The sequence below is a fragment of the Triturus cristatus genome, chromosome 7 (assembly GCF_964204655.1).
Source record: "Triturus cristatus chromosome 7, aTriCri1.1, whole genome shotgun sequence".
In the NCBI taxonomy this organism is placed as follows: domain Eukaryota; kingdom Metazoa; phylum Chordata; class Amphibia; order Caudata; family Salamandridae; genus Triturus; species Triturus cristatus.
In genome coordinates this window covers 789,023,481-789,050,193 of record NC_140590.1, presented here as the reverse complement: position 1 = coordinate 789,050,193, position 26,713 = coordinate 789,023,481, and the positions used below count along the sequence as shown (strand labels likewise).

The following is a 26,713-nucleotide window of genomic DNA, read 5'->3' as shown; positions in this document are numbered from 1 at the left end:
TGGGAGGGGAGCTCAGGAGGGAGGAGGAAGAAGGGATAGACGGGAGGAAGAAGGGATAGACGGGAGGTTAGAAGGGATAGACAGGAGGTTAGAAGGGCAGCTAAGAAGGGAGACGGGTAGCTCCGGAGAGTAGGAGCACAGGAGAAAGCAGTGTAGAGGGCGACAAAGAACTGTGAAGGATGGCCGAAGAAGGGCAGGGTGCCAATGGAGGGTGAAGAGTGACCCACAAAGGCAGAGGGCCTAAGAGGGTGGTGTGGCAGAAAGGTTGAGTGTACAAGGAGACAGAAGGCTGGCCGACAAAGCTAACAAATGTCCGGAGAGGCGCTGATGGGTCCAGGGACTGGAGACTGTCCCACGACGTGAAGTGTGGCCCCAGTGGGTGACCCAGGAATGTGGACAGTCATCCAGGAGGATGAAGAGTAGCCCAAGCGTGTATGATGTGTTCCGGGGTGAAGATGTTGCCTACGAGGGCAACAATTGACCTAGCAAGTTTGGGGCTAGTCAGCGAGGATGGAGGGTAACCCAGGAGTGAAGGATGGACTTGGAGAGTGAATGATGGACTGGGAGGGTGGAGCCTGCCACAGCACGTTGAACCACAGCGCAGGATGACGGAGGTTGGACCAGGATGATAGTGGGTGGAGGGGAACCCAGGGGTGAAGGATGGACGTGGAGAGTGAATGATGGCCTGGGACTGGAGGGTGGAGCCTGCCACAGCACGTTGAACCACAGCGCAGGATGACGGAGGCTGGCCCAGGATGATAGTGGGTGGAGGGGAACCCAGGGGTGAAGGATGAACGTGAAGAGGGAATGGTGGCCTTGGAGGGTGGAGCCTGCCACAGCACGTTGAAGCACAGCTCAGGATAACTGAGGTTGGCCTGGGTCGAGGATATTTTGTATTAATTTAGAGGTGCCTACACCATCAGTACATAAGGTGAGCAATGTTACTGCAACTAAATGTTCCATGTGGTTTCACAGGCTAGTTTCGTCTGGTCAAGAATGGTTGAGGATGATAGGGAGTCGGGCTGCAGTGGTCAGGAGAACGGTGCCTTCCCACTCCCTAACATACTTAAAAACTGCTACAACTCACGAACGGCTTCAAGTAGTGTTGACCAGACGATCGTTTATAATGTAACGAAAGAAAGGGCAGTCCCTGGGACCCGATTAAAAATACAGGGCATACCTGTGAGCTTTCCTATGTACCTCTGCTATGGAAGCTGTAACATAGCACATAAAGAAGGAGAAATGGCCCTATTTGGGAATCACCCAGAAATAGCAGGGTAGGACGTGCGCTCAAGGATAGCAAAGTATTATGTAGAGGTGCATTGGTAGGCAGTGGGCTAAGTGCGACAAGACACCCTATGTGAATTTTTGCTGTACTGTATTTTGGTGCAGTGTACTACTGTGTGACCGTGGAGCGTACTGTGTGATATTGGGTGCACTTTATAATCTTAGGGTTCATTGTGCGATGTTGTGGTGTTGCATTTGTTGTGATCTTGAGACTATCATTCCTTGTCCCTCACAAAAGGTCACTGGCCTATGGGAAGCTGTCCTTTGACACAATGCATGCGTGCGCCGGACCTGCATACATCAGCGCACCCCCTCTTTTTCAACATTTTTGGCAGACTCTGGAAGTCAATTAGCTTGGTAATATATATTCAACTTTAATGGGCGAGTAAATAATTAATGTTATTGCCTTTGTAAATTTAGCTTTTCGGTTATAAATTAACATAATTAAACGAGTAATGCTCCAGTCTGCTTTTCGCCGGCCAAATTTAAATCAGGCAATTAAATTGCAGGTTTTGCAGATGTAATGAGCTGAGTTTGTGAGGATCTGAGTCGGAGACAGAGTCGGCTTTCAGTGTAGGGCTTATTGTAGGAATGTCTGAAAATAGTCATCAACGCCCTCTTTCCACAAAAAGAGCCCTGGCTTCCCTCTTAAAGATAATTCGTCATTTCTTTGCTTCCGTCAGTATGAAGAGCCCATGATATGGAGGATTTTCTCAGGGCTGGCATGTACCCCAGAATCATTTCAGTCCTGCCAGTGCTCCTCCGCCCTGCAGCACTGCCCCTTGTGGGAGACTGTAGAACCCCACTTGACGCCGCGCATACGTCTTAGAGCTGTCGGGCAGCGCTCTGCTTTTGTAATGCTGAGACCCAGGCACAACTGTGCCAAAGCACCTCAATCCTAGCAATGAAATATGTATTCACTGAAAAAGCAAAGGTTAATGTGGTGCTATAGTTAGGTGTTGAAATGGAATATGAACTAACATGCAAGAACTGAAAACCCCTGGAATTTGGCAGTTATAGTTTAATGAACCAACTGTAACTTGCACCCCTGCCATGCGCTGCTCAAGACCTCAAACATGACTTCACTCATGACATGTTAAATTACATTATTGATTACATCACTGATGACATCTCAAAAGACATAATTAATGACATCACTCATGATATAACTGAAAACGTCATAGCCATGGATAGCATGGAGTTGCTGTGTGAACGCACATGGGAGGACAGAACGGAAACAGCTTAAGCCCGGCAGTCAAGTTTGGCTGCCCACTTTGAAATGTACATGGTGTACCGTTTACACGCTGTAAAGACTGGCTTGCAAGAAGTACTCCATGTTAAATAAGGTAAAGGCTGGGCACGGCTGATGTGGGTTGTAGAGGCATGTTTCAAAGCAGGTTGTGCCTAGAGCCAAGGCCTGTTGCAAAAAAAAAAAAAAAGTGAGAAAAGCCAAAGCTTTTGTTGATAGATCACCCACCAGTGGATGTCTAGGCACGCGCCCATGTTAAATTGTTGTAATACAGTGTAGAGACAAATTGTATGCGAGTTCTTTCCAGAACTTTGTGACCCTCTTTAGAGGTGGTTCAACTCTTACTGGGGTTACAAGCATAGCTGAAAGGTGGCACGGCTCCTTATCTCAGGAATGAGTGTAGTGTACTTTACTAAGCTACGGTGGGCGGGCCACAGGGACTGGCATAAGGTGTCCTGTCAGTGGCAAGCGTATATCTGTTACCTTCTTGACTTAAAATTGTGGATCACGTGAAGTCTCAAAGACGATGATGCTCGTAATGTGAATAGAGTTTATCCTCTTTTATGGAGGGTGATCAAACTTTGGAGAGAGGGTGACTGCCTTAAAGTGTCTAGTGGCATTGTGTTTGTTTGGTGGGTGAATACCGGTAAAAATAGGGTAATATCAAATAAATGTCGGTGACTTGACAGATCTGCTGTGAGTCCAGCATGTGGCCAAAGTTTATGGCCTTTTTCACTTGACCAGTGATTGAAAATCGGGCACAGGCGTAGCATGTTTAATTTCTTGAAGTCCGCACCCGCCTGCTATGGAATACATACTGTTGTATGTACATTAAATATGATGGTTATTTAATACAAAGTTTTTAAATAACCGTATCACCAGCTTGCTGCCGCCAGACCGCCTTCCTTTGGCAATGCCATGATGGGGTGAGGGTGAGATGAAGCGGCAGCACGTGATTTCCCGTGGCTCTGGCATAGGAAGTAGTGGTTGGTGCCGATGGATGCTGAGGCCATCGCTCTAGGACCCCTTGTGACCTCTGCCCGCCCGGCCCCCTCCTTCCGGGGTCAGTAAGCCAGCACCTCCGTCAGGAGCCGGGGCAGGGGTCTGCTGAAGAGAGTGGTCCAGCCTGCAAACGCCGCTCCCTCAGCGGCAAGTAATTGAGTCTTTGCTGCTGAGCTCAGGGCAAGTGACAGCCCCGCAGCAGCCCCGCGGTCCCCCGTGTCCTCCGCATGAGTCCAATGCTAACGCGGCAATCAATCCCCATCAGAAACCGGAGCTGACTGCAGCCGATTTGGGTGTTTAGCTGCACACTACAACCTGCCTGCTGACACCTCGAGAGCAGAGGGAGCCGTCAGATTACTCACATCTCACGGAGTAACGACCGAGAGCGATCCCTCGCGCTAACGACTGTGCCAGTTCCCAGAAAGCAGAGCTGCCCCTTAGAAACACGAAGCCTCGAGCTGTTCCCCCTGGTAAAGGACCCTTGCAGGCTGCTCGGGCTGCGAACAGCAGAGCTATCCATGCGATTACACTGAACTTGGAGACTTGAAGAGCTGTGCTGTCTCAAGCTGCACACGCCTTACAGACCCAGGCCTCAGACTGCAGCACTCACTGCGGCGCACAGAGGTCGTACAACCTCACGCCCCAGCAGAGCTATCCCTCCCTTTAAAGAGACCCAGACTCATGTCTCAGTGGTGCAGTATCCAGTTACGCAGATCTTGAAAGCTCAGACAGCAGTACTATCCCCCAAGTTGCACTGATCTTACAGACTCTGTAGTAAGTCAGGAGAGCTATCGCACGTGATCACGAGACCTTACTCAGGCCTCAAACAGCTGAGTGTACGAAGGCCTCATAGGCTCAGGTCTTAGACAGCAGAGCTATCCCTCTCGTTATAGACTATGACCTCAGAGAGTGCAGCTGTCTCCTCTTACAGATCTTGAGGCTTCAGACAGTGGTGCTACCCCCCTCCTTGCACAGACCTTGCAGGCTCTCGCGCCAGAGCAAAGAGCTCTCCCTCCTGATGAGGCGGCCGTGCAAACTTATAAATGAAAGAGCAGAGATATCCCTCAAGTCCCGCAGATCTTACCGGCTCAGACAGCAGGGCTATCCCCCAGATTGCATAGATTTTACAGGACCAGACCTCTTGCTAAAGACGTACAAACTAAGGGGCATATTATAATCGGCTTGATAATATGCTCTATGGAATTCCAATTGAAGCCCATGTTAGAGGCAAATGACATCTAACCTGAGCTTCAATTGGAATTCCATAGGGCATATTATCAAGCCCATTATCGCCGTTTTAGCGGCAGTTTTCTGCCGCTAAAGCGGCGATAATTGTATCGCCTGTCTTGATAATATGCCCCTAAGGTCTCAAAGAGAAGAAGCCGAGCCCCAGTTGATGCAGACTCCGGCTTCACCCGGCAGCTCTCCCCCTGGGTTTACACAGATTACACAGGCGAAGGCGCTGGACACCAGAAGCGTTACTCATGTCAAGAGATCTTACAGAATCCGGTCACCAGGGGAGAGGCAGGGTGCTGGGCGTTGACAGTGAACTACTGAAGAACAGCAAAAAAGCGGTGGGCTCCTGGGTGAGTTTGTGTGTACAAACAGTGTTTTAGCTGGAAAGGAGGCTACGGGATTGTGATGGAAGCTGAAGAGAAAAATACGAGTTTAAAACGGAATCTCATGAGACAGGAGGATTTGCTCATTTCCCAGAGAGGTCTTGTGTCATTGTTGTAGCCATGCAGTGTTATTCCACCGGAAACTCGACTACAGTCAGTCATGGGCCCAAAGTACTGTGGCAAAAAATAAAGGGAACCAAAATCTTGCGAAGGTAAATTTATATAGGTAAGCATATGTTCACGGTACTTAACGCCGCATATATACATATCTTGACAATATAAATATCTATAAGGTACTTAGATGTGGAGTTATGAATGGTAAACGTCCCTATATGCACTTACCTTCTCAATATTTTGGTCCTCGATATATTTGCCATGATATCTTGTCTTACATTATATTTGTCCTCGATATTCCGTCATACAGCCGTTGCCACAAACTGACGTATATCAGCGGTCAATGATGAGCCCTATTTTCCCATTCTACAGCTAGCGTCCTGTTGTTCGAACTTCAGCATTTTCTCAAGTGGCTTCTGAACTGTTCCCTTGCTGTGAAGTCCCTACTTCATTCATCTGGGCGTTTAACTGCCGGACAATAGCATTTGATCACATTTCCCCTTTTCTGAAAACCCCCTGCCTGCCTTGGTTGCCACTTGAGTTCTGGATATTTTTTTAAGTTTGTTTTCCACACCATCAAGGGCTTAGGACCTGAGTCAGTGGTTGCTGGTAATGGCCTGCTGCCAACAATATGGCGCAGTCCCATCCGCACGCCACTGGCATCATCAGCCTCATTTAGATGCCATAGATTGTGGTTGTTCTGTTTGTGGAGTGTGCTTTGGAACAACCCTTCTAGTGCACATGGCTTTGAAATAGCTGCCCTTAATCGGACGGCCCTTCCAGCAGCAGCCACAAAAGAGGTTTCCAATGTAATGTCTGCTGAGGTTTTTTCCTGAAACACACATCTACTCTCTGAGGATCTGTCGTCAAAGAATAAAAGTGCCAAGGGGCCTGCCATGCCCCCATGTCATGGCAGGCCTGCAGGTACAGATCGTTTTCGCCTTAGCGCTCTGGCCATGAAGAGGGGGATTGCTCCAATGACAAAATGGTGGTGCCTCAGCAGAAATCTGTAGATTTGGCAGGCCGACCATGAATGGGCTAGCCAAGGTGGTAGCCCTGCTGCCTCATGCACATGCATATAGAAAATCCTATGATTTGTGGAAGAGAAGCAGCATCTTCCATTGGAGACCTCTCCACCAGTGGAGAATCAGTTTAGGAAAATACCTCCATCTCCATATATCTGTGGAAGGGTAATTCTGTGTGTGAATTCTGGATGGATAGCAAGGACTCTGTACATCCTCCACAAATCAAAAGATTTACTGCTACCACACAACTCTAAAGGCCATAGGCCAGGAACAGATTCCAGAGACAGGGTTATAGACTGAGAGAAAACAAGACAGAGTAAAAGAGCAAACAAGAAAGTGGGACAGTAAGAGCAAAAGAGAGAGAGTGCAGAAGAGAAAAGAGGGAGAATCAAAGAAAGAGATGGAGAGAGTGAGACGTCTCGATTTATCAGCACCACAACTCCCCTGTCTACTTGTAAGGTATTTTTAGGTGGAGTTCTATCATTTCTTTCCCACTCAATCCACTACCCATTTCCCGCTTTTTGCTGTCCTTTGGAAATAGAAAAAGCCAGAGACATTAGTTCGCCTAAGATAAGAATAATTCTGCCTCCTTCTTGGAACTATGGTTTTGTGTTTTTCTCTCTTTCTATCTCAAGACAATTAAGAAACCGTTGGACCCCTGGTGCTGCTGCACCAAACAGGTGACCGCTTCTTCTCACTTCTATTTTTCATGTGGAATCTCTGAAGACTGTTTTTTTGTAAAATGGCACCCAGTTGCCTCTCTTTGGCACCCCTTCTGCTGTCTCGGGTCGATTGGTAAAGGTAAACTCTGCAACAGTAGAGAGAAAATCTCCACCCTCACTATCTCTTCCCTGTACTGAAGCGCCTTATTCCTCCATCATCATCATCATCTGATGTTTGTTGTGACTCTGCTTGTGGTGTTGGTGTGGCTGCCGCTGCTTAGATTGTTGATGACCTAGCAGTTTGTGTTGCTTCTGGTCTTCCTACTGATGCTGCTGGGGTTGGTGGCCATGGAATTTCTTCTGATGTTGCTGCTGGTGCTGCTAGTGCTGGTGGTCTTGGAGTGGCTTCTGATGTTGCTGTTGATGCTTACAGTGTTGGTGGTCTTGGAGTGGCTTCTGATGTTGCTTCTGATGCTGCTGGTGTTTCTGCCTCATTGAGCTGCCTCTTGGCCTTTGGTGGCTGGTACATGCCCTCATTGCTGCATGTATCCTCCTTGCCAGGTGTCTCTTGCGTCTCACTGGTGTTATCAATCTCACTCTTCAGGCTCTAGCTAGGACCAATGGTGACTCTAAGACCTTCATCATATAAGCAGCCTTAACATTCCCAAATCTCCAGGAAGAAGCTAACTTCAAAGCTGCAGTGTAGGCGGTACGCGGTGTGCTTGCCATGGCAGCACTGGTGACCCGTGAGAGTCTGCTCTGCTCTGTGGTGCTGGCAGGGGTCTGTAAGATGCGCAATAGCGAGGTAAAAAATGGGGTAAAGGCACAGAAAGAGAGCAAAAAGGGACAACCCGTTTACACAGAGAAAGAGACCGACAAGCATTGGGATTGGGATTACACTGACAGGATAATTCACTCAAGGAAGCAGGGACAGGGTACCACACTGACATACAGGTGAAGAACCAGTGACTGAGGGTGTGGAGACTAGCACCTTTAGAACTTATGAAAGCTTCCAAGGAGCAGACAACCGTCTGCACACCAAGACACCAAATAGTACCATTAGGTCAATACTTGTCAAGTGCTGCTCTGTGTAAGGCATACATGTTACAAATCTGCTTCCCACAAGCACTCCAGCACCTTGTCAGGCCCACACATAGTTCACCCTTCAAAAGAAGTAGGTGTGATCAAAGCTCTGGCATGATTGTATGTCGTAATTATGCATGCGTTTAGAAAGCATGCCTTTTTACCGCCATAATTAGTATGAACACATCGTAACGGCGCACTTCTTTGGCACGCAAGTCTTTACAACAACTTGCCCTGGGGGGGGGCGGTGTTGGGCTTTGGATTAGTACAATTTACTAATCCAACTCCAGCCTGCGCATCAGTAGGGAAGGGGGTGGACTTTAAATCCAATACCACTGCACCAATGCAAGTTGCTGTAATGTCTTGCGTGCTAAACGAATGCGTGTTAATGACATGTTCGTTCAATTGCCGGCGCTGTGAAGGCACAGCGTGATTCCGGACGACATGCTAAAGGCTGTTTCCCCTCTTGCATACTTAGTACCCAAACCATACAGAAGCGCCGGGTGAGTTGCCGGCCTTGTGTTGACACAGGTGCCTGTGGGAATGACGCGCTGCAGCACACTGAGTGCCACCCTGAACTCCGCTTTCACAAAATGTCTATCGAAGGGTATGGTCTCTGTTGAGCACCCCAGACCTGCTGCAGGAGGGAGGGAGGAAGGGGTGCTGGTGATCAAATACAATGAGGCAGCCGTAAACATGGCAGGCACATGCGCAAAATATTAGAAAAAAAATAAAACGCACCTAACCCAACATACTTGCTCCGAACCTCTTCTTTGCAGGAACTGGAACCGGTTGCTGGAACTCGCTTGCCCAATCCTGGTGCTGCTCACATGCAGCATGTGGCAGCAACATGATTGAAGGGAGCGGCCTCACTTGGCAATCCACAGTGCACTGGAGGCCTGCACTTATTCTCAACCCAGCTGTTTTAAGACAGCTGGGGTGAGAGATTAGTCTGCATGTGTAACTGGCTGTTGCGAGAGGGCCCGCCAAAAAGACATGCACACTTTAAGCAGTGCATTAGACAGCCCACCCTCCTGCCTACTGCTGTCAGTCAGCAGCAGCCCCGCGCCCGTCCTGACGCTCGGCTCAGGATGAAGGAGGAAAAATAAAATGATAATGAACAACCATTTTATATTTCACTATGGGGCTGTGGGGGAGTATTTGAAGTGGGGTGACTCTCCTCCACTCCAACGGAGGAGCAGCCACTGGTGTGAGCCTTTCTTTGCCTTTGAATGCTGCGCCCCCATTCTTTACCTCTGGCAAACGTTGATTCTGTGCTTTACTTCTGCAGATGCGACCATGCGCTATGATTCCCCTTGAGCAGGTATAATTCCATATTTAGCTCTGATTCCATGTATTATGTCTGACAGGCGTGAACCTCCTGACTTTAACTTGGTTGGGGTATTTCTGGTATGCAGTGTGTTGCCAAGTAGGAGTGCATACTTCGCTTTTATCAGTATGTCTTCTGCCACCACCCTTGGCGGGTTGAAGCCCTTTGTTTCATGCTTGGTAGGTGCGATTGCAGGTGTTGATTCTGCTAGGTGTGAATTCATGCTTTATGTTGATAGCTGTGATTTGTTTTATCCTTTATCAAATGGGATTCTTGCCAGTGTCTTGGTAGATATCAGTCTACAACTCACCACTAAAGGTGTGACTGTGCTGCAACCACAAGTGCTTTTCTTTAGGCAGATGGGAATCTATGCTTCTTTTTTGGGAAGTGTGAGTCCATTATTTGACCTCCCGGACCCGGTGGAGAGGGCAGGTCAAAGACTCAGCATAATGTGCAGAAACTTCCTATAAATATAGGAGCCAAGCGTTATGCATATCTCACCGGGTACTGATGATGCCTGTGGATTGGCTAGTGCGAGGTCGTTAGTTTCCTTGTAAGTACCTTGTGCTGGAATTTAATCTTAAAAAATCATGCGTGTACGCCGTTTTGTCCCAAGTTGCCTGGACAGGAATAGCTTTCACCGTTACCCCATGCTTGACGGATTTGTAGTTAGAATGCTTGAACTTTCTGTATTACGGTGCGCGTTATCTTTTTTTCTTTTTTCGTCTCGACAACGGTTACTTCTGCCCCAAGGTTTTATTTGGCATTTCAATCTTGCTCAGACTGAGTGACACACAGAGCATCTGTTAATGTCAATAGATCTTTAAAGGTGGATTGTCATAACATTTGATTAAAGGCTTCTGGAAAAGCGCAAAATATAATGAAGCGCGCCATTAGGAGGCGGCCCCCCGGGAGCCCGGTCACGCCCCCCCCCTTCTTGGTTCCTCGTCAATGGATTGGGCGTCTCCACAGCAGGAATCACTTCCGGGGCAAACGTTGTGATGTCACTTCCGGCTGGAGCCGGCAACAACGAAGGGGAGGAGTGGGCATGGCCCTATTTAGGGCAACTTGCCCTGGTCCTCGCCCTCTCTTCCTTACGGCGCTGGCCCCGGCTGGTTGATGCTCAGGGGGGGCGTACATGCCCATCGATTATCAGGTGCAGACTTGTGCAAAGTTAGGGCATATCACATGCTGGACTATTCAGGCAGCTGGTGGATCGAGGTAGTTGGTCACTCTAATCAGAATTGGGGCCAGGACATGCACAGCATGCCGGAGATTTCACCGGGCAAGATTGAGGTAGTATGTCTGCCAAAGCGGTGTAGATGTTGGGTCGCTTGTCCGTGCGTTGGACCCATATTGCTCTTTGGCAGCAGCTGCGCGAGTTGAAGCTGGGGGCGGTGATAAGGTCTCCCTCGGGTGAGTGACATGGGTGACCCTCAGATCCCGCACATTAGCAGCTGGTGGAAGACGCCATGTGCCATGGGGGACTGCAGTTCCCTGAGTTGGTTCATTATACATTTACAGAGGTAATGATACATTTGGGCTGTGTCACCGGGCCTCGAGGGAGCTCTGTCTGGGTTTGCCCATATTGGGATAGGACGTCTCCAAGATAGCGTGGTCCCATAGAACCAGGACAAAATTAAGGGCGAGGTCTAATGTCAGATGCCCTGTTATGTTTCAGCCAATTGCCTGGAAGGCCGGTAGGGCCTTGCGTTACCCTGGGCAGGGGCCTACTTGGTGGTACACCCACAAATTGGGGCATGGGATCGTATGGTTCACTGCAACGGTGGGCACGTGTATACCTGGGACCCAGATTGATGAATCCGTGCATTTGAATCCGACATAGCTCCGAGCCTGAAGATTGATGGGAACCTAATGGTCCAGGGGTTGCCTCGTGGTGGGGAGGGCGAAGGGCGGTCTGCCCTGGTCTCCCTTGTGGCGGTAAGGAGGCCACATAAATTGCCTTTACATTGTTAAGGGGAGTCTCCTGCATACTCCCTAGGCCAGCACTGAGGGGGAGAGACGGTAAGCTCACCCCAGAGAGAATGGAGACACCGGCTGGGGGCAAGGGCGCCAGTTTACAAACTAGGGCATGGGGCATCCGCCCCTGGTTATTTCCTACGAGCCCCGATGGGCAGCCTGGTGGTGGAGGGGTGGGCCCCTCAGGTGGCGGACAAGGACCAGATGGCAGGGGCTCACCTCTCAAGGACGCAGATGGGTTGCGCCTTGCGTGGTTCTCAGTTGGTTGGGGGACGCGAGCCAGAAGGCCCCTTAGTGCTGGAGCAATAGACAACATTCTTCGTGTATATAGAATTGAGTTCTGTCAGATTTGCTGATGGATCATGATGTTATGGCAACATAAATGTAAATATTGTTTCGCGATTGAATTTGATAAATCCATATCGTATCAAATTGTATTAATTATATATTGTCATGTTTGTGATGGTGTGTAATAAACATGGCCTCTTTTACCCACAGCTCTGGTCGTCAAGTATTGATTTGTGGGTTTGGATGGGGTGGGGCCGGGAGCCAACCTGGGGGGTCCGGGTCCTAAGAGTAAAGACAGATATTTAACTGCCTGGAATATCACAGATTAGCATATTAGCATAGTAAGCAAGGGTTTTGGTGTTGGTTGCCTGATGTGACAAACATCTGAAGTTGAAGATTTCCAAGATGATAATCCTCGGTTGTCCCTTTTCACAGGGGCTGTCTATAGTTTTGTCAACTGTAATTTTTTTATACTTATTTCTAATTCTATGACTTTTCCTGGTGGTTTCCAGATTGTGTACACATAGACCGATGTTCATTATGGTAACGAACCTATAACGAAGGTTGTTTGCTTAATTGGTTAATTGGGAAAATTTATGTCAAATGCAATACTTCTAATCTGTTTATACTGAAAGTTATGACAACGGTAAAAGGCCTGATGTACCTATTGTAGAATGCATTTATTATTGGTGATAGTTGTTTAAGGGCAGATTGTTAGTAGACCGTCTTGAAGACTTGACTGGTATTTTGTTACATCGAATTTCACAGATGACATTAGTAAACAAGGGTTTTGGTGTTGATTACTCACTTCATATAAACCCTTTGGGGTGGAAGGTTAATACTGTGGTCATCCTTGTTAGACCTACTTAAGTGAGAAAAAGTCTGCCACGCCTTGTACAAATAAAAAATTACGATTAAAAATAATTCTGCATGCATAGATAAGCATACATAGAGTACTTAGAGGGTTTTCACACCAGCCTTCTTCTGTCCATTCAAGTGTCATTTTCATTCTACTTCTCCCCAGGACGGCATACTGCATGGGGCAATCTGTTAGCTTATATCTACCATTGGGTCCATAGTCCTGTGAGTAATGGTTCTTGGCCTGATCATATGCCCATATTCACCTGAATACAAGTGTTCTTTAATGTCTGGTCTGCTAGTCAGTCCTTAGTTTTCCATTTGTCCTTTTTTTAGGTCCACTTTCATTTCTTCTATTCTCCATTTTTGGGGGTATTCTGCAGGTCCCCAGACAGTCCTACCGGACTATTTGCAAGCCCAACATTTCATCTGCAGTGTGCTGTATCTTGTGCTGCCACTATTTCTCATCAGGACAGCCATCTTGAAATGTTATTGTCTATAGTGTATCATTGTTTTACTGTTCCAAGATGGCCACCATGTTTAGAAAGCACTATGTTTGCCACCTTGTCTCAGTACAATAGTGAAGCTGTATTTACTTTAGCATGCAAAGATGGCTAACCAGTGTGATGTTTGCTTAGCGACTACCTTGAAATGCTATTGCGCATAGTGTATCATTGTTTTACCACCCCAAGATGGCCAACACTTAGCTTCTAAATGTGCCGGCTAAATTTGAACTTCAAGACACTGATGCACTATGTACAATGCCATTGCAAGGTGGCTACTAACTACTAGGTTTAATTTTACTTTTGTATTGCAAGAATATGTATGCTGAGTTGAGGTGGTGGCATATTTTCTTTTTCCTTCTCTTATTCTTTTCATTTATCTTCCATTTATTTGTGGAACTATGTGTGTCTGTTTTATTGTAATGAGTAAGTGGATAAATGCTAGAATAAGTCAGAAGGTAGGTGAAAAGATGTAAGAGTACAACAATGAGTGACAGAGTGCATGCATGATGACTTATTGAGAGCCTAAACGTATAACTGAAAGAGACATTATCAGTTATAAGCCATACCTGTTCATGCAGTAGGAGACATCAGTGTATTGCAGGTGACGCATTAAGTATTGAAGATAAATCCGGCCTTAGAGCAACTAATTTAGCAGCAGCAACGTTATACTGATGTGGTTCTACTATTTTAGTTCTTTGATGACTCCAGAAAAGAATGCAAGATGTTGGTAGGGTGTAGCCTGACACTGCCTTGAGCAAAATGTCACCACTATCCTGGGCCTGCACAATGATTTTTCACCCCAAGTGGACAAGTAGGGTTTTCTCATGCACAGAAGGGTGATCTGGTCCAATATGTATGTGTTTTTCTTAGAAATTGAGATTTTGAATGGTACATCAGTGAATATGGTGAATGCAAATTTGTTATATCTGATAAATAGTTGCGGCCAATACACCATGCTTATTGTCAGAGTTAGTGAGTCCTGGAACTGGGCTTGCCTGGAAGTATTGATCATGAGGATATGTTCAACCTTCAATGGATTCATCTTGAGGATGGCACCAAATAGACATGTATCTATAGGATGATAGCAGTCTTTTAGTCAATGGACGTCAGGATGTGCATTAGTTCACGCAGAGTTGAATATGGTAGGTATACTGGTGGATCTCAACTGAGAAGGACGTTGTGTACAGGTTCAAGATGTGCGTCCATGCTTTCAATTACAGACAAGACTTATAGTTAGAGGTGGGCGGAACACATCAAATTTCACTCAGCGGAATTCCGTGGAGTTACACAATAACTCTGAGATTCCACAGAGTTCCACCAACAGGCATAAAAAATTTACGTTGTGCTTCTCGCCCTGTGATTTAGCACCTGTAGCGTCTTCCAGGCTGAAAATTCAGCACAAACGGCAACATGCAGTGCGAAAGAGTGCGTGGGCATTAGAGTTGATTGTGCTGCCGTTCAGCTAGCAAATCTATTGAGAAACAGCCCTCTGGCCGCTCCTGCGATCGCTCGTGTTAGAAAATCGCACCAGAAGGCTTCCTAGTGACTGGGAGTTGCACTATGGGACCCCAAATCTCACATGCCAGTTTTCTTGTTGGAGCCTTGTGTTATTCCCGTTGTCATTGTGTTGCTTGAACGGGAAAACATTTGAACCACGCAGCAATTGGCGGGATTTGGACATAACTCTGCTTTACAATATATAAAAAATCAACCCTGGCCAATTCCTAGCCTTGCTGTTGGTAGATCTGTCCTTTCTCTCAAACTGAAGGGTGGGGTTTCTTGGTCACACTATGTATTTATGTCATTCAAACTGTAAAACATTGAAGAGAGGGACACACTGATTCTAAATCAGTGTTCAACTGTATGATAAAATTAAAATTTTGGAGGTCCAAAAAGGGAAAAAATGAAAAGTTAGATTTCTAGTTTTTAAAATTGCCTCTCCTGCAGAATCCCCTTGCAAGGTCAGCATTGGGTCACACAGATCATGGCTCTTTCTAATGAATGCAGTAGTGAATCTTCATGAAATAGAATTCAATGTACGACATAAATGGGCAGAGCTTTCAACTACCGCTTATGTATTCAGATATGGCTGTCCCAAAAGTGTCACAAATGATGAATTTTCCCGGAATTTATCTCGCAAAACATGACCCTTGCCTTTGTATGGAACTGCTTCTGTTTTTCTAACTAGGCTACTGGCTTCTTTTTCTTTGCAGGCTACTCCGAGCTTGAACAGCGGGAGATTTTGGGCCCATCCCTCGGGACCTCACTCTAAGGTGCCAGCCTGGAGTGGGTGCACAGGGGGCAGACCTGCTGCACTGCGGGGGGCCTTAGAAGCAGCCCCAAGAGACTAAGACAGGCAGACGGCGAAGAGACGTCCGCATTCAAATGGTTCTCTGAAGCGGATAGAGGGGAAAGTATCAAAATACTTGGACAGCTAAGGTAAGCTCTGGTGGTGTTCCCTTTTCTTTGAGAGAGCAGCCTGTGTGCCATGGTGTTTTTGGATGGGATGGGATGGAAAGTTCTGCTGTCTATTGCTGGACCTGGCAAGTTATATGCCAGTCTGGTATCTTTCAATGGAAGCCCTTCAAGTGCTTCTCCGGTCTGAGAAAGTCCCCTTTTGCTGTCTGTAAATGTTTATATGGTTGACAAGAGGCACCTCTCCTCAGTTAAAAACTAATATTAAAGTCACCTGAAATAAGCGAAATATTCGCTGCAAAGAGGAAGAGTAATGAATCATGGGTGTCATGGCTAGTACTCATTGAGAAAGCTTGGAGAAAAATACAAAAGTATAAGTAAGAAAACATGATGTAGGAAAGGCATAGAGATGTAAATTATCAGGACAAACATTGACATTGACGGGGTCATTTACTGTCTTATGGGCGAGACAGCACCCGCTCAAGAGGGCTGCAGACCTCCCACCCAATTACTTGGTTGCTGGAGCATTTTTTGTCAAAACTGCTCTTGCCAACACAGTAGGAGCCCCTTTAGTAAAAAATCATTGATTAGAGGAATGGGACCCCACCCAATTTGTGGCTGTGCTCCCGCTTTGCCAAACTTTAAATACCCCCGGCCTCGAATAGAACCTCTTTTAAACCTAGACCTGCAGGGATGTCATAATATAGGTAACCGGACCAATTTAATGGTGCTATTATCCATATTTACTGTAACAGCACATACACCTACAGACTGGATCACATGATCATGCCCATGGTGTACTACCAGAATGTAAAATTTTAAATATCTTATTAAAAAAGCATTGTATCCTAAATATCATAAACCAAAGTACTGTGAAGGTAAGCAAATTTAGGTAGATAAAGATGTATTGTCCTTAACTCCACATCCACGTCCTTGACGCTTACGTGCCCAATATTGTGGCATTGTATTTTCTGGATATGAAATTTGTTTTGTAAGATGATATTTCTTTTGTAGGATAATATTTCTTTTGTCGATATTCTGACATACATCTAGACTTTCTTGCTTTCGGTTTCTATTTGTTGTTAATTAAAGTGTTTTTCAGTGTGTTCCAATCTGTCACAAAATTATATAGATTTGCAGTTATCAGTGCTCGCTCTTTTTATGCTCTCTAAAAAATCATAGGGTGGTAAAAAAATTTGCTTTATTTAATCAATTTCCTCTTTCATTACTATTGTCCGTTTTCCTTCATACTTTCCAGCACTTCACCCCCTTCTTTCCACCCTTTCCTTGAATTTGTTTTTTTCATTTAACTTGTTTCTCTCACTTCTTTTCTCTCACTTCTGTGCCTGACTTTTTTCTCCGCGCTCAAACTCCTCTTTTCAGCAGTCCAATCCCACCCCATGTCAAAGATGTGCATGGATGCAGTTTTTTTTTGCTCCTCATCAATAATTGATTGCAGAAGATAAAGGGTTAACATGGACATGTAACACACTTCCATGCTGCTCAATTCTTCAATCGAATCACAGGTTCAGGGCTCTGTTATTGTCAGCCATGGTCGCACTGCCCTATTCTTTGTCTTAAGATACTAAGAAAGCACTGGGCTAATAACTGTTTCACTGCTGTATGAAAACAAAAGGGCTCATTCTGGCTGCCCCTGGTCATAGGAGAAATGTCTGCTAGGGAATTAATGGCTTTGTGACCTCTGGCGACAGAACAAATGTGATGTGTGAAAAATCAGAGGTGGTAGTGAAGAGATCCCAGGAGGCCTTGGGACCTGCCTGTGCATTTTGTACTGTGTATGAAGTTAGGCTGGAGTGGCATAAGATGTGAATTCGTTAATGTATGAAGATAATCAAGGCAAACATCTGTATATTTTCATGAATGTTTTCTTCATTCTCCATGTGTTTATTTTACAATGTTGCGCCAGGCCTTCAGAATTTTCTTTTGATTTGAAACCCTTCTCAATGACTTATCAGCTTTGATATGTGCCAGGCATGGAGGCCTTTGTTTATCTGATAGTGGTGCGGGAACTGTGCTCCTGCTAGGCATGTGTGTACTTCACCTTTCTGATGTTGCCAAGTGCCAAGCCTTGCTTCAGCAGCAACATTTCCAAGGTTCCTTTGGACTTTGGAAGCAGTAGCAATGCAGAGTGAACTTGGTGATCCTGTTGCAGGAACATGAACACTTCTATCGTCAACACTTCGGCTCAGAAATGGCCCCAAACACTCGCTGATTGCTGAAATTCCACTGTTCGCAGCGCATGCATTAACCTGGTACATGTTCGCATTGGAACATGAACTTTAGAAAGTGCGCCTCAGAAACACAAAGCACTTAGTGCCTCTTAACATTTCTGAGCTGTGCTTTTTAAAGCCTGCATACTAACTATAGATGTTCTGAGATAATGTATGCACTGTAGGCAAAGCAATTTCAGCAAAACCGGTGTTTGGAACCCTTGTGGGCCTGAACATAAGCACTTAAGGGGTTCATGATATGGCCTTAATCCTACGGCATAAGAGGGTTCTGCTTCTATATTTGTGACTTTAGACTGCCAGGATGTAAAACTAGGAACAGGAATTTGGGGCAGAACTTTTCTGAGAGAAAATTGTTTCCATAAGGGTCAATATACATAGAGGCCCATTAGGATGTAGGGCGGATCGCCTCCGCCCGCATGGCGGAGGCGATCCTCCCTACATCCATCCACGCCCGCCACCCATTTACCCCCCGACATATTAGTATGGCAGGGGGTACCGTGGCGGACGGGAAGACCGTCTGCCGCTTTTCCGCCCGGTCGACAAGTCGACCGGGCGGAAAAGGGTTTAATATGTTGGTGGTGTCTGCTAGACACCGCCATCCATATTTGCATGGGTGCGGAAACTAGCCTTTCCGTGCTGGCAACGCATGCGGAATTCTCTTCCGGGGGCCCATTGCAGTCCCCCAGGGTATTGGGGGGGTGGGGGTGCACAGGGGGGGTCATGGACATGGTGGCAGCACCTCGCAGTGCCTGTCACCTTGTGCATGACAATGCACGCAGTGCATTCCCAGCATTGTGGCGGGCGGTGCTCACAGCACCGCCCGCCACAATGCTGGGAATGAAGGATGCCACAGCCAAGGTGGCGGTGGCATCCTAATCGCAGGTGCGGGACCGCCGCACCACTTGTGGCCGGTCCCAGCACCGCTATGGTGGCGGGCGGACGGAAGTCTGCCCGCCATCCTAATGGGCCTCATAGTGTCTATGCTGCCACAATCCTGATACCTAGGGTTTCAGAAAGCAGAGCTCTGGCCTGCTGACAGTGAAGGAGGGTGAATGAGATCGTGGCAGTCCCACTTGCTCGGGACTGAGGCAAGGTTCAGAGTGTCTGTCGAGACAGCAAGCTCTGGAACTCAGTCTCTACGCGCTTAAGAACAATCAACAAACCTCGAATGTCTCCGAGCATTACACTCCTGACTATTAACAACCACACGGTGCCATGAGGTTGACACATCCCAACGAAACAATATGTGTCGAACTGCGACCCCAAAACTTGTCACATCTTTCCACATCACACGATTAAGCACAGCTACAAGGTCACCTTATGCGTCCAACACTTACAATCAAGGCCGCCCCACAAACACAAACCCTTCCCACCAGGCACATTAAAAGTGCCTCACAGTTCGGAGATCACATACAATGCGCTCTGTGGCTGCTTATGGGTGGGTATAAATCCTCTGATACACATAATGCAGACAGAAGTGGTACAGCTTGGATAGCGGCCTGAATAGCGCTCCCCTAAAAGACAGACATGTACAACAAAGCCAATAATAGTGCACGCTTCGAACAGCAGAGCCAGCCGCAGGGACGCCTCACTCTCGCACACACAGTCCAGACATAACATCGGTAACAGAAGCGGCATCCTTCACAGGAAACATGTCAACAGTTTAGTTAAAATGTCTTGCAAAAGGCAGTCGAAACACGATTGTTTTGTGAATCTCTTGTGGATCTTAATGTAATAGACTGTCCAGGGGCGTAGCTTCATGGGAGTATTTAGGGTGCTACACCCCCTCCCCTCAATAAATCTATTCTCCAGTAAATGCTTGGGTACAGATCTTTTCAATCAGGTGTGATGAGAAGTCTGTCGGATTTCATCTGGGATAATTATACACATAAACATACAAACACAGGCACGCACACTGTCTCTCATCTATGTTTTAAATGTCTTAAAATGTTTTGGGTATTTTACAAAATATTGCATTAAGTGCCCCTTACACTCTGCACTCAGCTCCTTCTCTCCCCTTCTGCACTGCTTTCCTATACACGTTTTGTACCATGCTATGCCAGCAGGGTTCTCGGACAACCTGAGCTCACACTCCCTCAGTCTTACTGACCAAGCTACGCCCCTGCAACCGTCCGACAAAGGGCAGGGCCTGCAAATGTAGCAAACCAGTGATTTTGAGGAATCCGAGATGTCAGCCATCAGTGCCCGACAGGAACTGTAATTTATAAATCAAGTGATATACTGGGACATTTGAAATCCTTTATTACCCACACCGGTCCCTCCGAATGGAGGAGGGGTCATCACCCAGGGTATAATTTCTTTCTTCATATGTCTGCTGAAGATGGCACAGCTTTTTCTGCAGTGGCGGATCCTCCCCAAAGGTGAAGGAGCATTGCCCACTCCTTTTAAGCAGTGTGACAAAAGGAAAACTAAAATTATAACAACTGAATGTTATCATTTTATTTGTTCCAGCTGCTTTTCAAGCGGTGGGCAGGGAGGAGAGGTGGGCACACTGAAGTGCGGCCAAACAGTCATGCACTTTCCATGTTTCCCATCCAGGCTGCATTACAGTCTGGGTGAAGAGCATGCCCAGGCTCCCTTTCCACATCTGAACGATGAACCACAGCACTCAGACCAGTCACAACGCTGCATTGCAGCATTGTAATGGGTCAGGGGAGCCTAGATGTGCTTCCGGGTTACTGTTCTGACACAGAGGAGAGACGAAGCAGAGACGCAGGACGTGACGATAAGGTAGGTGTGTTTTAAAAATAATGTACATTCCCTTTCCTCCTCCGCACTCTTTCCCTCCCTGCCCACAATTCGTGCCGGCCGTTACTGTATTTCTGGTTAACGTGAGTGGGTTTCCTTCACCTGAGGGTCAGTGATGGCAGTGTTCCGTGCTCTATGTCCGCTGCGCTGTCCCTATGAATGAGACATTGCATCCATGGCTGCACAGATATAGATGTCACCACCATGTACCCAACTATCACAGACATGAGTACTGTGTGCCAAACTCATTTTATTGGGTATTACACAAATGGTATGTGTTGCGCTTGCACAGAGACTATATAGGGATTCTGCTCCGTGCTGACGGGGCCCATTCAGACCTTGTGGAACTATTCTTGAGTCTTCCAGCACATCTTCAGCCAATCCTTGGATGGCCTTTAACTTTTACATGTATTGGACCTAGAATAGTTTGCCTGGGTGCTGTTGATTATTTTTTACCTAAAAAAGCCCCGCAGGGCACCATATTACTGGGTTTATGGCTGCCGCATTGGATCCTCTGCCTCACTGGTGAGTGAGGGTGCCGGAGAATAATATCGCATTCTGGACAATGCAGGACCCCGGGGTCTACAAAGGACTAACACCCCCTCTCACTCTAGGAGTGCGCCTGCAAGGAGCTTTGTTGTTCTGCAGCTGACATTCTGCAATAGGGGTCAGCGGACACCAATGCTAGACGGGGGACTGTTTGGTGCCCAGACTTATCTATGATGGCTTTAAGGAAGTGACCTCACATGCCTATACTGCTCTATACTGTGTGCACAAGGTGCCAAGTGGTTGATGGATCACGATCACTTAGTTATTCAGAGCAAGGAGAACAAGGCCACTCCTTAGGAAAGCATGCCATTGATTCAAGATAGGTGCTGTGCCCATTTTTTCTAGTTTTGCACCATGGGCCGGTCCTATACCTGCACTGGGTGGGATTCCTTCCAAGCAGGGTCCGGGGGGTGGCATCCCCAAAGGGGGCCTCTTCCTAAACCAGTGGAAAAATCAGGGTACACTATTCCTCCTAGACCTTCAGTGCTTGTTTTGTCTGCCTTCCACCTCCAAACCAAGGTTGTCCCTGCAAAGGAATATCCTGTTGCAGGAAGTCTTCACTTGCAGTTCTGACCCCCTGCCTAAGCATTGTTGAACTGTACCCTCAGGAGAGAGAACCTGTCGAGCCACATCACGAGCTGAGAAGACAAATTGCTGTGTCACCTTCCCCGCAAAGTTGCAGGGGTGCATAGAGTTTGGGCGATGAGAGTACCCTCTACTGTGCACAGTGCAGTGACCCCAAGAGTGAGAACTGTGATTGGTGAAAGCACCATTGGTGGTAACTGAATATTTTGCAACTGAGTACCCTCAAGAAGTCCCAGCCATTGCACCTTCTGCACCCAGAGCCTCTGCCAAGGCCGCTTGCTTGGCCCTGCTTCACACTAAGCATCACGAGTGTCTGGCGAGGGGTTATAGCTCATTGCTTAGGCCTCTATGCCGCCTGCGTTCATCTCCAGTAACGGGCCACTGATATTGTGATGTCCAGCATCATTGTCACCATGGTGCTATCCTCCGACCCCAGCCTCTTCAAGGGTGCCATTGGCCTGCATCACTGGTCCTACCTCACCACAGTGTTAATATGTAAAAGAAGGATGGGCCTTGGTGCACAATGGTCAGCATCGCCAGGAAAGGTTGTGACTCTGCTGTGCGAGTGCATTTTCAAGACGCGTCCCCTCCCTGCAGCGCCGATGCACACACAGTATCCTCAATAATCCACAGTAATGCCCACTTTCCGCAGTGCCTCTGCCCTGCTGACATTCAGTCCAATGCTTCTGTGGCAGAGTTAGAGTAACCGGTACCGCTGCCAGCAGAGGAAATCTACCACTGCAGCCGCTCCTGGTGATTTGTTAAAATGCTTGCGCTGCCCCTCGATACAGTCTAAAGGGGTCACGAACTTACAACAGTGGTGGTGTGACCCTCACAAAGCCACCTGCATCATGAGACACCTGAAAGGATCACACTCTGGGGAGACCTCACTCCAAGACATTAAGGGCTAGAGGGACGTACAATTGATCACAAAATACTGGTCGCAAATTGTGACTAGTGTTAATTACCGGCCTGGTCGCCGTGTTGCCACTGTCATTGAAAGCACTGCCAGGGGCAATCGGTGGTGCACGCTGCAGTGGCCACCGGTCGGTGGCCTAGCGCCTATTATGTTACACATTGAGCACGGATTCATTGTTGAAGGTTGAGGTACAGAAATACAAAGTGGTGAGCTATGGAGAAAGTTATATTTTCCAGGGGTGACTTGAAAGCTAAGGGCCCTGGGAAATTGCCCTCTTTGCCCATGCCTTAAAAAATCTCTGGCCATGCCCGGAAAATCCCATCTAAATAATTAGCATGTTTATAATAATTATCAAATTACATAATTGTTATAATATAGTGTGCCATGTGGGGGTGAGTGGGATCAAATTGTTTTACGTAAACGGGAGGAGATGGAAGGGACGCATCTTGGAAAGGTAATAAAAACTTTGAACACTACTGCTGCAGAGCCTCAGACATTCCGGATAGGGCCCAGTCTCTGTAGCAATCACAGGTCCGCTGTCCACATTAGTCCTGCGTTAGGCCCTCACGCCTGGTTATTAATTCTTGGACTGGAGCCGCGCGTGCCGGTTCAGGGCTCTTGGTGCCCTCTTCGACGGAAGCAGAGGATTTTACGTCACGCACTGTTGACAGGACCCACCCATGAAATCAATGGATTCTTCCAACCTGCCATGGCTGAGCCTGTTAATGAAGGAGATGCCATCTCATTCACTGCAGGGCTAGGGGGGGTTCCACGTGCACTCGGCCTGTCGGCGTGTGTGAAAGAGCATCTCCCTGTGTCCAGGAGCCTGGGGACTCTTAATCTGCCACTGCCTGATGAGGGGGTGTTATTAATTGCCCATTGGGGGAGGTAACGCGACGAGCAGGGCGCGGGGCGCGGCCTTCCTATTCATCATCAGCTCGGCCCTGGAGTGGACGCCAAGGTGGTAATTGCGGCGCAGTGTTCGAAGGAGGAGGTAAACCCTGTGCTCGGGGACAAGCTGCGGAGTATTTTATTAATTGCTCGAGGACGGGGAAAGGATGGGGCAGAACGGGTGGTGCCTCGTCCCATACATCATCAGCGCAGCCCCAGGACGCGAGTGTGGCAGAGTCGGTGCAGTGGGGGAGGAGAGAGTAAACTCTGTGCCAGACGCACCTGCCTGATGAGAGCGTTTCATTAATTGCTCATTAGGGCAGGAGAAGGGTGAAGGAGAGCGCAGGACGCTTCCTTCTTATTCATTACTAGTCCTCCCCCAATTTGGAGGCGAAGGAGAAATTGCATGGGCGAGTGAGGTGGGGGGGGGGGGGGGGGGTGGAGTGGCAGCAGTTGGCGGGCATGAACACTGCCTTCTGCATTAGCGCCAGTGGTGGCTCCTTCACTGTGGCGGAGGAGTGTTGTCTCCCCACTGCTTTTAAGCAGTGCAAAGAAGAAGCTTTGGGGGCGGGCGGGTCTGCTCTGCTCTCCGAGCAGGGCAGGGGAGGAGTGGTTTGCCCACATCCAAGTGCGCAATGACTGTTTGGGCGGGTCTCTCGGGCCGCCCAAACCAGTAATGACCACTTTCCCTGTCCTGCATGAATAATACGCCCAGGCCCCCGTTCCGTGGTTGAGCATCCAACCAGGATGCTCAAAACCAATCATTGAAGCCTTCTGATTGATCAGGGGAGCCTGGGTGTCTACCAATCACATTGGTGAAATGCAGGTTAGTGGGGCCTGGCTGTGCTTCCGTCCGGAGAAGAGTAGCAGCAGAGAAGTGGGACCTGGTGCAACAGTAATTTTTATTATTTTTTTTAATATGCGCGACACCACCCGCCCTCCCAGCCTCCCGCGAGCCATGCAGGCCACCACTGGTTAGCACTTGTACATGATAACATGTCGGTGGATAGGATCAGCAGGGACCCGAATGAACCAACTGTGAGGGGTGTCTTCAAATGAGCTGCAGCACTCAAGGGATCTCTGCCAGACTCTAAAGAATGTACCCAAGCAATAGCGACACCAGAGGGGCTTCACCAATGCCGCAACTGCACCCAGGATCCCAGTGAGGCCGAGTGGACCTCGCTCAGACCCCAAGCAGGGCTGTTGTGCTAGCAACAAGACACAAGCTCACCCACACTTTGAGGAGTTTGCTAACAAAGTAACACCTAGTGGGCTACACCCATGCAGTGACACTCATGGGATCTCGGCTAAGACGTGAGCAGTGTAGCCAGGAGAATGGTAGTTTAGTCAAGTACTCATCTCCCATGATTAGCCTTTTGTCACCTTCCGCGACAAGGTAATTTTGGGGTGTAGGAATTCAGTTCTAGTGTTTAAGATTAAAATAAATATCTATCTAGGTAGATGTAGGTGCGGTCTTGCACTAATTCTATCTAGATAGCTACAGCCTCTGTTACAGACACTATGTCTACCTCTGCATACTCGCACAGGTTGGTGGCATATTTGAAGACTAGACTCCCTTCTACCAAGGAGACATTCTCGATGGTACTTCAGAACTACAAGTTAGAAGTGATAGGGGCCAGGGATCACTTCCAAAGCTTCATAGAAAGGAGTTCACACTAGACATATTGGGCCACTGTTTTCAGGATTAGTTGATACAACTAGACTAGGGATGCAAGGATAGATAGCTACAGCCTCTGTTTCAGACACTATGTCTACCTCTGCATACTCACACAGGTTGGTGGCATATTTGAAGACTAGACTCCCTTCTACCAAGGAGACATTCTCGATGGTACTTCAGAACTACAAGTTAGAAGTGATAGTGGCCAGGGATCCCTTCCAAAGCTTCATAGAAAGGAGTTCACACTAGACATATTGGGCCACTGTTTTCAGGATTAGTTGATACAACTAGACTAGGGATGCAAGGATAGATAGCTACAGCCTCTGTTTCAGACACTATGTCTACCTCTGCATACTCACACAGGTTGGTGGCATATTTGAAGACTAGACTCCCTTCTACCAAGGAGACATTCTCGATGGTACTTCAGAACTACAAGTTAGAAGTGATAGGGGCCAGGGATCACTTCCAAAGCTTCATAGAAAGGAGTTCACACTAGACATATTGGGCCACTGTTTTCAGGATTAGATGATACAACTAGACTAGGGATGCAAGGATAGAAATAAGGGAGGGTCGCAAGGCCTTCTCTCCTGTGCAATCATGTTCCTTTTGACACAACCCATTATGAATCTTTAAAAATCCAATCCATGTTAAGGTGCTGCTGGAAGTCTTGTGGGTTCTGCAATATAAAACCACTAGAACATGGCTTAATGCCACAGTTCATAGTCTAGGAGGGGCTAGTGAAGGCAGAGCCCAAACTTGCAAACTGAAGCAAATTCATAAATTTGCCTCAATGAAGTTGTGCAAAGTCTTCAGGCTTTGCTAGACTTCATTCCACTCCCTGTCTGCCACCTCACGGCTGTGCTTTTTTTCCAGTGACTGGATGTCCAGCCCTTGAAGGGGAGGACATACTGTTATGGGAAAAACCTGCTGAGAGATGTGGTGGGTAACACAGCAAGATATGAGTTTAGGCATAGGCTGGAAGCTGGAGTTTTAAGGAGGCTGAACAGGAATACAGACTGACCTTTATGGAGGGCGGAGAGGGTGTTTATTTTGTGAGAGAATCATGTGAAGGATGAGGGTGGATCAGGGGACGTGTTGTGTGGGGTGGCCATCAAGGAAATCCTCAGTCACATTGCTGCAACAGGTACAGTTTCCTGCTGTCCCTCCTTTAAAATGAATAATTAAGAAAGTAAAAATCACAAACTTGGCCTTTTGCAAAATTAAAATTTTGCAAACTGTGCAGTGCCTCCCGCCTCTGAACCATTGTAATGCCTTAAGAACCAGTCATTGGTCTGTGAACCGCTGGCTGTTGTCCAAACGACAGTTTCGGTTTTGATTCTGATCAGAATCACGATGTCTCCTGCCTACATCCATCCGTATTAGTGGTCCATGTGAGCTAGCTTGGCTGATCTACACAGGTTTTATTTTTTAACGAGACCAATGGGTGCTGGTGTGCACATGAGGCGATTATATAGGAAGAAGAGTGTTTGCGTAGTGCTGGCTGATCTGGAGGTTTTGAGAAGTTTCAGCCACAGTTTATCCAAAAGTGTAATAGGCTATGAGGAGTGGAAGTCAGATTCCCATTTGAGTTCTATATGAGTTTTAGATCTATGTTCAATAGGTGCAGTAAGGAATTTGTAAATAGAGGAAGT

General features: G+C 47.5%; 1 protein-coding gene across 3 annotated transcripts in view; it reads left to right on the top strand.

Annotated features, from left to right (window-relative positions):
• Positions 1-26,713, top strand: part of SGCD (sarcoglycan delta) — a 941,570-nt gene that overhangs the window by 371,733 nt on the left and 543,124 nt on the right. For all 3 annotated transcript variants that reach the window (XM_085617616.1, XM_085617618.1, XM_085617617.1), the window contains exon 2: positions 15,217-15,442. The gene's annotated coding sequence lies outside the window, so the exon portion shown is untranslated. The remainder of the gene's footprint in view (positions 1-15,216; positions 15,443-26,713) is intronic.